This window comes from Protopterus annectens, chromosome 2.part0 (assembly GCF_019279795.1).
Source record: "Protopterus annectens isolate FY-2018-M chromosome 2.part0, PAN1.0, whole genome shotgun sequence".
NCBI classification, from domain to species: domain Eukaryota; kingdom Metazoa; phylum Chordata; order Ceratodontiformes; family Protopteridae; genus Protopterus; species Protopterus annectens.
The window spans coordinates 1174032507-1174046291 of record NC_056728.1 but is presented as its reverse complement, the minus strand read 5'-3'; positions in this window follow the sequence as shown (position 1 = coordinate 1174046291).

Genomic DNA, 13785 nt, shown 5'->3' with positions numbered 1-13785 from the left:
GTAGCAGCTTGCTTTGAAGTCATGCAGACACACTAAAAGTCACTGAATATATTATGTGACATGAATCTGTTTAAATTTAAAAAGCAACATTCATTTATGAAGAGAAAACACTTTAAATAATAGCCAGATCTATTAAAAAGTTAGTGCTATTGAATACTTGTTGAAAACAAGCAGACTTGTGTATTTGAAACTGTCCTTCTTTCCTCACAAATGATGACATCACCATCCATCTCAGAGAGACTGTAGTGTGCGCATGTTCATGCAGAGCATCAGCTGGAACTCTGAGGGGAAGATTTTCTTGCTAGAATGTTGAGATGGAATGTTTTTCCCTCCAAAAATCATTTAGCTTACACAGAAGGCTTGTAGTAAAATTAACATATTATCTATTTACACAGCAAGCATATGTGAGAGAAAGAGAAAAAAGTAAATACAGCAATTTAAATGCTTCTATTAATCCACACAAATCTAACAAGCATATATCCTGTCACTGCACACTGTCACACCAAATCTATCATGTGTAAATTACATGACAAGTTCTTAAGCTAATATAATTATGTCACACCAGAATTACAAATCATGTAACACAAATACTGTCAGAGTAAAGAAATGAAAAAAATCAAACCTTATTGTAGTTCTTTAACAGTAGAATATTAAGATACAGTGTCAGGAAGCTTTTAAATGTTTTAAGAAAAATGTCTTTTGCATCTTTAGGATCTGAACATACAAATCTTTTGTCATTAGCTGTGAAAGACAAGGTATTAGGATAAGCCATTCGAAATCTAATCCCTCTTTTATCAAGTCAGCACAATAGGGGCTAGTTTTTGTCTATTTAATTTGATCTGTGCAGGAAGATCTTGGGAAAATGATAGTTTGTGAGACTTCCATATGAATTGTTTCTTTGTTTTAGCAGTTTCTAGGATCTGGAAAGTGTCTTGAAAGTTTAGTAACTTAGTATAAATTAACCTTGGTGTAGAAGAATCTTGCTTTGTACGCAGTGCTCTGTGTGCTCTCTCTACAATTATAGATTTTGAAGAAGCTTCACAATTTAACAGTGTTTCAAAGATATTTTTAGTCACAGATAACAAGTTTTTATTGTCATAAGATTCAGGTAAACCACGAATAATGATGTTATTTCTTCGACTCCTGGCTTCCAGATCCAATATTTTAGCTTGTAAATCTGAAATAGTTTTATCTCTAGATTTAAAGTCACTTTCCAATAAGTCTGTTTTAACTTCCAAAGCTAAGATTTTATTTTCAATAGTAACAATACTATCATTTATTTGCTTTAAAGATTTACTAAAGTCTGCAAACTGTTCTGAAAAGTTTTGTATAGTACTTTGGATTGGTTTTAATGCTATTTTTAGTTCTTCTAAAAGGAAATTTGAGCCATTTAAATCTTTATTACTTACATTAATAGTTTCTGTAGGTTGTCTAGATGATTTCAGTCTTTTTGAACCTGAATCTTTTTCAGGAGAGAGCATTGAAGTATATTTGGCCTTTGTAGGCTGAGTCTCCATGGAGTCAGATTTTGTAGCCATGCCCAGAAATGGAATGCAGTCAACAGGATACCAGGAACCAGGAACAGACTGGAGCAGTAGGAGTCCCAGCAGCAGAGAGACCAAGAATGTTCTGAGGTAAAATAAATCCCAGGATAATAAGTCCAGAAGAAAAAATAATCCAAATGCGTAGAAAAAGATTTATAAAATCTTTTAGTATAAAAATTTGAGGAAAAAGGTTGATATAAAGTTGTAAAAAATAACAAAAATTAAATAGCTGTGAGGAGCTCAGAGAGTAAGGACTAGACTAGTCGGTGGCCATCTTGGAATCCCAGTCTATTTCTTTTATTGATCTTAATATGTCTCTCTCTATTAAATCAAGCAACTCTTCTCTTAGCTCATTTCTCTAAACTGAGGGTACATTTTTTGTTTTCCATTTCCTGTGGGCATTCTATAGAAAGTTTTATAATATCTTCCTGTGGTACATTCTCTTCAATTTCATCCTGTGCCATCCGTTGCTCTGTCATATAGGAACTCACTGGCCTATCACTTCTCAACACTGACTGCATCAGAGTTTTGACAGTTTCCTGTTCCTTCCCTTGTTGTCCAGCTTCAAGTGCACATTTATACTGGTTTCCTGTGGAAGGCTCCAAAATATCTTCATATAACACCTGACCAATTGCTTCCCATTCCACTGGTTTTCCCTTAATTTGGATGTCCATTGCTCTATCCTGCTGAGGTGCTTTCTGAATTAGATTTTCTACACTGAATCCTTCACTTTGCAGGTAACTTTTCCATTACTTATCTCCTTTTCTGCTTTTTCATCTTTCTCTTCTTAGTTTTTGTATTGTAAAGTTTTCCATGTCCGGATTCCGCTGCCTATATTTCTCTTCAAATATCTTTTGTGCTACACTTTTTGTATTGATTAGTTTTGCTTTCTCCTTTGCATATATATATTATACCATATTAAATCTCTTTTTCTTTCCCATGTCCATATTTCTTCTTTAGACGTCTCCTGATCTTCTTGTTTCTCTGTATTTTGGGGACTCGTTCCATCATGCTGTGATGTAACCTGTGTTAGACCTTCAATACCAAATCCTTCACTTTGCAGGCATTCCATAACTTCAACTTCTATTTTTTTTTTTATCTTCTACTTTACTAATCTTCTTTTCTACATTCCCTCTTTGTGATATTATTTTTTTATTGTGAAATTTTCCATATCTGGATGCCTTTGCTTGTATTTCTCTTCAAATATCTTTGGGGCTGCCCTCTTTATATTGATTAATTTGGCTTTTGCCAAATTCACCTTTGTAACTGACAAAATGGTAGTGTAGGTCACATGATGAGCCTTACTATAGCAGCATTTATGTAGGTTTCTCACACTATTGCTTTGTATAACATTGCTGACATGGACTACTAAGGCTGTCATATGATGTACACTTCAAAGTTAGTCAGAAGCTGCATATATAGCTCTTGTTATGATACTGTCTTCTGTGAACACCTACAGCCAGAAAACCTCCCAGACACCACTGTACGGTGTGTCTCTGCCTGTGTTAGCTATGTGTCTTGGCTTACACCCCTAATTGCCATTACTGCATTGGCATTTTGTAATATACCACACTGATGTAACTCATAAGCCTAAAGGGTTCATGAATATGTGTTACACTAATGCACACAGCCAAACATTTCCATTTCTTCTGAAAGCTGATTAGTAATAGGTGCTTCATTCTCAGCATCAACCTGTATAGAACTATTACTAATTGTGGGAGTGTGGAGAAAATGGATAACTGAGAGCAGCATTGTCCCACTGTACTCATCCCTCATTAGACCCATTATAGAATACAACGCCCCATTTGGTATGTACCTCTCAAGACATCTGCAACAACTGGAAAGGCCTCAGAAATACCTCACTAAAAGAATCACAGGCCTAAAGCAGATGCCCTACGCTGATCACCTTAAAAAACTCCAGCTATACTCTGTCGCATATCGTCTACTCAGAGGCGATCTCTGCTTAACATACAAGGCCATGTCAAACCCAGAGCTGTTGGACATGCTACACTTAAAGAAATCCCAATCCCTCAGAGCGACACGCTCCAGGGATCTAAACCTTGTCATCACAATAAACAAAACATGTTGGAGGGATAGGTTCCTGACCCAGAGACTCCCCAGACTCTGGAATAGATTGCCCATACATGTCAAGCAGAGTGCCTCTTTGGACCTCTTCAAGAGGAACCTTGACGATTGGATGGGAGAAAGGAAATTCACCCCAGGGATCACGTCAGTCGCCCTACTAGACAGGGGTCCAGGAAAGTAAATAATGTGGGAAGAAATAGCCAGGGAATTGTTATGGCTAGGCTTGTATAGGCCCTAGGGCTGATAGCCTAGTACCAACCTATGAACCTATGAACCTATGAACTGGTGAAAGCTCTGTGACTGAATTTTTTTCTCTGACAGAAAATATGATGAAAAAAATTAAAATATGGAGATATTTGTTAGCTAATTTTATTCACTAATACTCAGAGATGAGATTTATTGCTTCCAGTTCTTCAAAAGCTACAATTTCCATGTCAGAATTTTAACTGCTTGGTTAAGAGACAAGAGACTTCAGCATGAGCCACTCAAAAAAAGGTACTCAGGATTCTTTGTTAAAAAGACATCCAGTCAATAATATCTAATATACAGGATGTATTACTTAAAATGGCAAGCCGGATACTAAAACAGGAAGTTTCAAAGAAGAATCCAGAAAGAAGATGGAAAATTTAGAAATTCTTAGGAAACAGCAAAGTGCACAAATCAACAGTATGGAAGAAGATTTAAATAATCATGAAGGGTAAATAACTGAAGGTAAGACTCTTTACTGACTTTCTTTTAAAACAAAATAACTGACTCATAGATAAAGCTGATTATTTAGAAAATTGACTGAGATGAAATAACATTAGAATTTATAGCATACCTAAAAAGTATGAGGGGGACAATATAATAAACTTCTTAACAAACAAATACTTTCTCCAAGAGAATATCATTAAATTATAAGCAATATAATTGGTAACTTAAGACTATATAAGTTAAGAATTTTAATTTATTTGTTTAACTTTGTTTAGTATGTGCATTGCTGGGTTAACTAAATGTCAGAGCTAAGTAATATGCTAATTAGAAGTGTTAAAGTGCTGGTTATTTTGTTTTCTTTGTTCCTGTGTAATGCATTCCTTTCACATGTTGTTTTGGAAGCAATTAACACTTAAAAAAGCTCATGAACAAAAGAATGTTCCAGTTGTGTAAAAATGCTTGATTCTTGCTTGTCTTGCTTCCCACCTGCTCCTTCAGCTGTTTTGGGGAAAATATAAGTCGACGTTCATAGGTTCATAGGAGGTTAATAGGCTAATGGCCATAGGGCCTTTACAAGTCTAGCCATGTAAAAACCTAAGTACCCTTCTTGACAATAGTGAGATGGTCATTTTAGCAGAGCAATTTTGTGATATGCACCAACTGCCCCTGTCCATGAGGGACATAGCTGCCACCCCTGGAGTGAAATTACAGTTACCCATCCAGTTGACAATGTTGTGCTTAAACAGGGTCATTGAGAACTCTGCTTCACATGGAGTGGGAGCTTATTCCAGAGGAGTGGCAATTGCTGGGAGATATATCTATCTCTCCAGTTGTTCTGTTTATGTCACAGGCTAGGTTGAGATCTCTGGGGTGAGTTATTCTTGTCCCACTTGATTTGCGAATGTACAGCATTTCCATTAGGGCAGGGTCCAAGGCTGCTCTGTAGGCCAGGCACAGGTCACTTCTCAGCAACCTGTACGATACAGAGTACAGTGATAGAGCTTTCAGTCTTTTCATGCATATCACATTTTGGGGGCCCTTGATTCTCTTGATCAGAAACCTTTGTGGTCTCTCCACTTGCTACACATGTCTGGTGATGTACATACACAAGGGAGCATTGTACTCAATTAGTGGTTCAATAAGGGTCGAGTACAGTGGTCCTGTGACCACCCTGGTCTTGGATTTTGAGATGCACAATGTAGAATGCTTTTTTTACCACTACTGGCACATGGTGATCAAAGTTTAGACTGCTATCACCCTATGTTCCCACATCTTATACCACTGAGTTTGAGCTTAGAGGGGTGCTATCTATATCATAATTACCAGGGGCTACTTCTTTGCCACAGGGGATAATGAGGCATTTGTTTGTGTTCAGTTTTAGTCTGTGAGTTTGGCACCAATCATTTGTCTGTGCCAGCCATTTCTGTAATATGTTAAAATCGTTGGGGGACTATATGATTGTGCCCAGTATACAGTCATCTGCAAACTTGGTAAGCCACAGGCCAGCTACCTTTGTCAGGACTCCAGAGAAATAGATTCCAAACAATACTGGGCCCAGCACAGATCCTTGTGGTACTCCACAGGTAACTGGTCTACTGGTGGAGGTAGACTCCCCAACTTTGACAGTGTGCTTTCTGTTGGTGACCCAGTTGGCTACCCATCTAATAATGTATGGGTTAATCCCCAGATGAGAAAGTATCTCTATTATACCTGAATTGGGGACTGTGTCAAAGGCCTTGGCTAAATCGAGATAGGAAGTATGTACTGTTTTGCCCTCATCCAGGGTTTTGGTGACATTCTCAAAGAAGTCCACAAGGTTTAATAAGCAAGAACTACCACTGATGAAACCAAACTGGGTCGGGTCAAGAGTTTAAAGGTTGCCTTTGTCCTTGTAGATAACGTGCATGATGATTCTTTCCATAGCCTTGCAAATAAGGCTGGTTATGCTTATGCGTTGATAGTTCCCAGGGTCAGTTGATGCACCCCCTTTGTGCAAGGGGATTACTGTTGCTGTTCTCCACTCTGCCAGAACAAAGCCAGTTCTCAAGCTATGATTAAAAAGAGTGACAAATGGGTCTGCTAGGTCTTGTTTTAGATTGTTTAGTAAGCATCCTGGGATGTTGTCTGGTCCCATAGAGGCCATGATTCTGACCTTGGAGAGTGCTTGTATGATTTGTTCTTTGGATAGACTTCATAGAGGACTGGTGTTAGTAATGCTTTAGGGTATGTGTGGTGGGGACACGAGATGAAGTTATTGACAAATCTGTCAACTAGCAGGTTGGCAATTTCCTCAGGTTCAGTGTGAGTTGTACCATCCACTATAAGTTTGACACACAGCTAGGCATTCCCTTTTAGGTTTTGGACATAGCTAAAAAATGACTTATGACTGTGTTTAGCTAGGGATACTAATTTAACCTTACAGCTAACGTTAGAGGCTTAACAAGAGATCTGATTTGCTTACTCAAGCAGTGTAGGGTATTCATCCTCTGTTGAGTAAGTTCCATTTTGTTCCTAGATATTAGTTTCTTTTTGTTGTTGTTGTATAACTTATTTATACTTACAGTCCACCAGGGTTTTTTTGGGAAGACCTGGTTTTGTTCTTTTTAGGTACAGCCAAGTCAATGCATTTTTTAAGTGGACATGTCTGTATTCCTCTGCATTGGAGTCATTTATTGGCTATGCTGGTGTTGGCTATGCTGGAAGGAGCTTTGAAACTTTTTATACCATTGCTTAGTAGGCAATAGTTTGGTTTGGTGAAATTTTTTCATTTTTTCACTCCTGTGTGGGCATCAGGTTTGGTCTTTACTTCAAATAAGACAGATTTATGGTCTGACCTTATCAGGGTGGGCAACACACAAGGAGTAGTGCAGTGACCTCCCATGTTGGTGAACACTAGATCCAGGACATTTGAAACCTTGTGGGGATGTGAACTAACTGTTCCAGGTCATTTGAATTAACAAAGTCCTGGAATCTCAAAGTGATCGTGTTTGGCTTGTGTAAGTCACCCAATCGATCATCACTGATGTCTGTAAAAACAGGAAGGAACTTTCTTTTCTTTTCAAGTATATATTTGCAAAATCTATCAAAATAACATCTTTTAAAAAATATTTATTTAGAAGTGAAGAATTGGTAAAACAAAAGCTATAGTAATGTTTTATAATGAGTTGTTGCTGACATATAATTTGCTTACATTTTGCTGAATGTTAATAGCTTATGCTGTAGTGTTATTAACTATAACTGTACATATTAATGGGAAGAAGAAAAGTTAGGTGTTTGTGACTGATTAGAGCAGTTTAAAAGAATTAAGAAGAATGAGAAACTTACAGAGGAAATTAGCAGCTGCTGTATGCTGTGAGTTGTCATTTTCACATGCTGTAATCAAATTCTAATGTCAGGATGTGAAGCTTAGTTCAGGACAGCAGCTCACAATGGCTAAAACATAAATCCAAATTAAACAAGCAGAAACATTTTATATATATAAAACACAAACTTCTTGAATGCTGGAAGAAAGTATTACACTGAAAATCTAGATCTTAGTGCTTTTGTTCTCTAGTTTATTCTAAGAACTTCATCATAATTAAAAAAAAAACGGTTGTGATGTCACTTCCTACCCATTCCACTTCAGAACATACCTGATGTTCAGGTTGTCATTAAGGTCAGGAAGTGCATCAGCATTAAGAAAAATCTGCCATCTTAATTCTTTTGTTTCAAGCAAGGAATTAACATCACCAATGAAAGTTTTGATTTGTGCTAGCACTGCAAACTTGAATTCAGTAAAATTCAAACAAATAATACTATGTTAACTAAAGTATTATGCAGATCTTTACTTTTGATTGCCAAATAATGTTCTCTAATACAATCTACCAACCTCCTAGTGTTTTTTCCAACATATGTGCCACAACCCACACATATACCTAAGTATACCACATTATTAGAAGAACAATTATAAAATCTTGTGTTTTAATAGTTAAGTTATTTAAAATCACGTTCACTTCTTTACACATGTTGATATACTTGCAAGCACTACAATGACCACATTTATGCATCTCAATAATACTGCTGATTGGACATAACTGTGTGTCTATTATAATTCAAACAGAAATGATTCAATGTATTCCTAATATTGTATAATAGTATGTGATGTTGAATTTCTTCCTTTCTGTATATATATTATAAATATGTTAAATTAATAAAAATGTTATTGAAAAACTCATTAACTGTTATGCATATCTGAATTAATCCTGTAGTTTCCAATCTCAGCCTTTCTTAACAGACACAGAATGAAATTACAGCCACAGCCTTAAGAGCATCTTCATAAGTGCATTTGCAGCTCTGCATAAGATGGTGTGAAATAAGACAATACCTCAACCTTAGTTTTTAAACTGTGTGCATGCAGATTTTTCACCTGTTTTGCTAGCTGTTTTTTGAAAATTTTGTTAAAACAACTGGAGATAAAATCTGCAGTGAGTATGGAACCTATGTCCTTCAGGGTTATTTAAGCTAAGAAGTCACACATTTTTCAAGGACAATTGTTCTGATGTAAAATGTATACAAAATCCTACATACAATTTTAGATTTATTTAATTGGGTAACATCTCTAGTGTTTTGTTTAAACAAATGGGGATAATTTAATAATGTACCAATAAAGCGAAGGAAACCAATAAAAACAAGAAGCAGATAAAACTGAAATGTTTTACTGAGTGCTTTCGGTAAAGCTATGCTTCACCTTCTTCAGATAAATGCCAATACAAGCATGTCACCATATATAGTCTCATTTTCTAATCAAATATAATAATCTCATTAACAATTAAAGAACTAGCAATCAAATAAACTATACTAAAAATATATATGATAATAGATACGTTATATTTACTAATATTTAATCATTAAACACCATACGTTTATAGCATTTTTAAAAAAATAAAGAACAAAGGTAGAAACTTAAAACCTACATTTTTTAAAACAGTAAATTATAACCACAAAGAGTCAATACCCAAAATGTTGCTTTAACTTAGCAAACTTTGCCTGGGTCAAAGCAATTGTTGTTATTATCTTTTTAAAGCTAAAAGTTTAAGCATACATTTGATGGATATTTGTTCATTTAAACCTGGAAACACATAGGCAACAGTCCTAAGCTGCCACATTAATTCATCTACTTCTAGAAGCAGTTGCCATGGACCACTCCTTATGTGCAATGGTCTGCTATGTAAAACTGTGAATCTAAAACTATGAGTGGGATGTTCGCCTATGTGTCTTGCAAGGGCGTTGTTAGGATCTTTTTTAATTATTGCATAATTATGTTCGTATATGCATTGTTTTAATTTCCTTTCTGTCTTGCCTATATAAAAGGCAGGACAGCAGTCACATAAAGCGCCATATATTATACTCTTAGATTCACAGTTAAACTTGCCCCTAATAGTGTAAACGGTGTTGTTAATTGTTATCTCTTTTTTTAAAAGAATGTTTTAAAACTGTGAGCATGCCCCACACTTAGTCATGCCCTGGAAGCCTATAACCTGTATTTTCTTCTTTTTTTCAAGCATAGACTTAAGTGTAGAGTTTTTTCTATAAGTAATTTTTGGAGCTAATCCTAGTTTATTTGATAATGTTAAATCCTCTAGGATAATTCCCCAGTTCTTATTCAATAGGTTTCTAATAAGCCCGTAGTCAATAGAAAAAGTACTCAGGAAGCTGGTTTGAAAAGTTTCCTTTTTAGTGCTAGAACATTCGTCTATTAGTTGTCCTGAATTAATTGTCACTATTTCATTGTGGTGAGTACTTAATAAAGGTCTAAAGTACCCCTCATACCTTTTACTTACGACTTCCTCTCTAATTTTTATGATTAAAGAAACTGGATAGCCTCTAGTTACAAACATACTTTCTAGATTCTGACATTCTTTTATGAATTCAGAATCTTCTGTGACCATCCTGGCCGCCCTCACCATTTGTCCCTTGACTACTGCCTTCTTATGATGGAAAGGGTGGCAGCTGTCAAAGTGCAAAAATGTATTCGAATAGGTTGGTTTCCTGTAAATCTTACTTTTGTAACTAAAGCTTATATCATCTTTGTACAAACTAATATCCAAAAAGTTGATGTTGAAGCTTTCCACTTGATAAGTAAAATCAAGGAAGCTAGTTAACTCTGTTATATCTGTTATGAACAGTGGAACTTCTTCCTTCCTACCTCTCCATAGTAGGAACATGTCATCCTGGTATCTAGTATACCGGGTGACATGTTCCATAAACTTTGGATGTGGGAATAGCTTTTCTTTTTCCCAATGGGCCATAATTATATTGGCAAAGCTACCCCCACATGGGGAACCCATAGCAACCCCAGATGTCTGTAAGAACAGGTCTCCTTCAAATGTCAAGAAATTGTTAGCCAACACTATGTCAATTAAAGTCTCAATGAGGTAGATGGTGTTATTTGGGATCTTCCTAAACGCCAAAAATTCCCTAATACATTCCAAACCTACATTGTGGGGAATTACTGTATAAAGGTCTCTAACGTCAATCGTCACAAAGTAAATATCCTTCTCATATTGTAAGGTGTTTATAGTACGCAAAAATTCCCAAGAATCTTTACATACTTGTGACTCTCAATTAGGGGTTTTAGTAAATTGTCCACGTGCTTCGCACAAGCATATGTTATTGACCCATGTCCGTCCACTATGGGTCTAAAAGGGGGGTTTGAAATGGACTTGTGTAATTTCGGGATACCAAAAAATGCTGGTACTTTTGGGGCTGGCATGGACAAGTAGTGGTATAAGTCCGTATCAATGTAAGATTCTAAAAATAAGTCTTCCAGCGTAGTTCTAATTCTTCTATAAGCAGTGTTTAGTTCGTTTACTGACACTTTCCTATAGGCGTTAGACTCTAGGTGTTCCCTCATATGGCTAACATAATCACAGTGATTCATCAGAACAAGGCCCCCACCCTTATCGGGCTTCATTGCTCTTATGTTGCAGTTATTAAGTAGTGTTATCAAGTCTTGTTCTGATGATGTAATATTGTTTTTGTATTTAGCCTGTCTGTGTTTGTATTTAAATCCCTAAGGTCTATTTCACACATTTTTTCAAATAGTGCAAGGTTAGGATGTAGAGGAGGGTACCATACACTAGACACTCTTTCAGTATTATTTAACGTTGATTTGTTGCCAAATAAAATATTCAAATTCAGCTTGCGGACATACAATTTTAAATTAATTAGTGTTTTAACAAGGTCCATCTTTTTGGTAGGTACAAAGGTTAGATCTTTAGAGAAAAAGTTCACCCATTCTTGGGTAATGTTCAATTCAGTAAAATTGTATATACTAAAATCCCCGCTGTCGTTTTTATGGATTGAAGGGCATTGTACCTTTGCGTCTACCTTGTCTACCTCTTCCTCTGCCTCCTCCTGTTCCTCTGTTGGGGTGGCTTTCTGTTCCCCTGGTAGTTGTTCCTCCATGTTTTCTGGTTGTCCCGAAAATCCTGAACAACCTCCTCTTCGTCGTCGTCTATATTGTCGTTGTTAATTACTACCTCTTGGTTGTTACCATTGTTGTTGTTTCTATTATTCAACCTTTCACTACGCCTCGGTTGTTGAACTAATTGGGGTTCGTTTCCGCTGCTCTCAGAAACTGCCCCTATTAACCTAAGGGGAGGGTTAGGCGTGCCAGGGTTATAAGCAGGTGGTCTTGGATATGCTTTTTTATTATTATAGTCCTTAATGTCACGATTTATCTTTTGTTTTTTAGTAGTTAGTAACTTCACCATTGTGGCCTCAATGCTTGTATAAATACGAAAATAGTCGTATTTAAAAGATAAAAAGTCACCATGGTTAAGAATCTGATGTTCTAAAAGTTCAAGTTCAGATTTTAAATTATCAACTTCCACACTGTAATGTTTAATCAAAGCTTCCAAAAACTCAAAGCCTTGCTTATCAAACAGTGAAAGAAGTTCATTGTGAAAGGGAGAGTTTTCAATCAAACCTATCGGGTATCGCTATTGACGAAGACCTTTGGGCACAATTCTTTTTTCCATACATTCACATAAGTAAGCTGTTTCCAACTGAAGCTTTCTACATCTATATAACTTGTAGTCAAAGTCACTAATTGTATTTGATAAAGGACTCACCATAGGTTCACCTTCTCGCCTCGTTTCTCCGCTACCAGCAGAAAAAAAATTATTGTTCCCTAAAAAGGAAACCATAGTTGGAAAACAACAGTCCGCTATATTTGCTGAATGGTTTAATCCTCTATTGTTGGCAGAATGTGCAAGTTCCCCAGTGTTGTCAGCCATGTTGTTTGTAGTATTAGTAGCTGCTAACCTGTTACCAAGAGTGTTAGCTGTGGGAGGTATAAGCTCCGCTCGTGCTACGTTCTGCTTGTCGGAATTTGTATTGGTTAGTTGACGTACAGGTGGTCTTCCAGGTTCTGTGACAGTGTTAGAATTATTTTCTAACCTACCGTCCAAAACAGAATGTTCACGTTGTTGTAAGTCCGTGTTAACAGCAAGCGATGCATTGACTCTTTGTGTTAGGGCTTCAACCCGCCCTAACAAAAGCTGAACAAGAGTGGTTAAATCTCCAGGCTCATCACTCTTGTTAGACATATTCAAATCCTGAGAAAACAGTACTTGAGACACTGCTCCCATTTCGGTTTCCATCGCAGTGTAACCAACGAAACAAACAGAACAAAAAAACTTTTGAACTTTTTTAACCAATAAAGCGAAGGAAACCAATAAAAACAAGAAGCAGATAAAACTGAAATGTTCTACTGAGCGCTTTCGGTAAAGCTATGCTTCACCTTCTTCAGATAAATGCCAATACAAGCATGTCACCATATATAGTCTCATTTTCTAATCAAATATAATAATCTCATTAACAATTAAAAAACTAGCAATCAAATAAACTATACTAAAAAAATATATGATAATAGATACGTTATATTTATTAATATTTAATCATTAAACACCATACGTTTATAGCATTTTTAAAAAAATAAAGAACAAAGGTAGAAACTTAAAACCTACATTTTTTAAAACAGTAAATTATAACCACAAAGAGTCAATACCCAAAATGTTGCTTTAACTTAGCAAACTTTGCCTGGGTCAAAGCAATTGTTGTTATTATCTTTTAAAGCTAAAAGTTTAAGCATACATTTGATGGATATTTGTTCATTTAAACCTGGAAACACATAGGCAACAGTCCTAAGCTGCCACATTAATTCGTCTACTTCTAGAAGCAGTTGCCATGGACCACTCCTTATGTGCGATGGTCTGCTATGTAAAACTGTGAATCTAAAACTATGAGTGGGATGTTCGCCTATGTGTCTTGCAAGGGCGTTGTTAGGATCTTTTTTAATTATTGCATAATTATGTTCGTATATGCGTTGTTTTAATTTCCTTTCTGTCTTGCCTATATAAAAGGCAGGACAGCAGTCACATAAAGCGCCATATATTATACTCTTAGATTCACAGTTAAA